At 33.7% G+C, this 413-nt stretch overlaps 1 non-coding gene across 1 annotated transcript; it reads left to right on the plus strand.

Annotated features, from left to right (window-relative positions):
• Positions 1 to 107, plus strand: LOC112583170. The gene has a single exon (XR_003107513.1). It is a non-coding gene; the product is annotated as a U6 spliceosomal RNA (small nuclear RNA).
• Positions 108 to 413: the final 306 nt, after the last annotated feature.

Here is a 413-nt window from a genome sequence, read left to right on the forward strand (position 1 = left end):
TTGCTCACTTTGGCAGCACATATACTAAAATTGGAACACTACAGAGAAGATTAGCATGGCCCCTATGCAAGGATGACATGCAAATTCATGAAGTGTTCCATATTTTTATATGTATGGCTGAGTCCCTTCACTGTTTACCTGAAACTGGCACCCCCAACGCAAAATAAAAAGTTTAAGGTTTGGAAAAATAAAAAATATACACTAGATGTTGAAGATATAACAGTGAGCAAAAGAAAATAAGTCAATAAATTAATATCCTTATTTGGTAAAATATAGTGTATAGAACCCCGTACTGGTTTCTTTTTTTTTTTTCATACTGTTTCCTAAGACTTTTTTTTTTTTTCAAACCTCTTTTATTGATCCACGGGATCTCAGAGTTTGAACAGCACTGTGCTAAGAAACAGCTTATAGTC

This window comes from Bubalus bubalis, chromosome 2 (assembly GCF_019923935.1).
Source record: "Bubalus bubalis isolate 160015118507 breed Murrah chromosome 2, NDDB_SH_1, whole genome shotgun sequence".
NCBI classification, from domain to species: domain Eukaryota; kingdom Metazoa; phylum Chordata; class Mammalia; order Artiodactyla; family Bovidae; genus Bubalus; species Bubalus bubalis.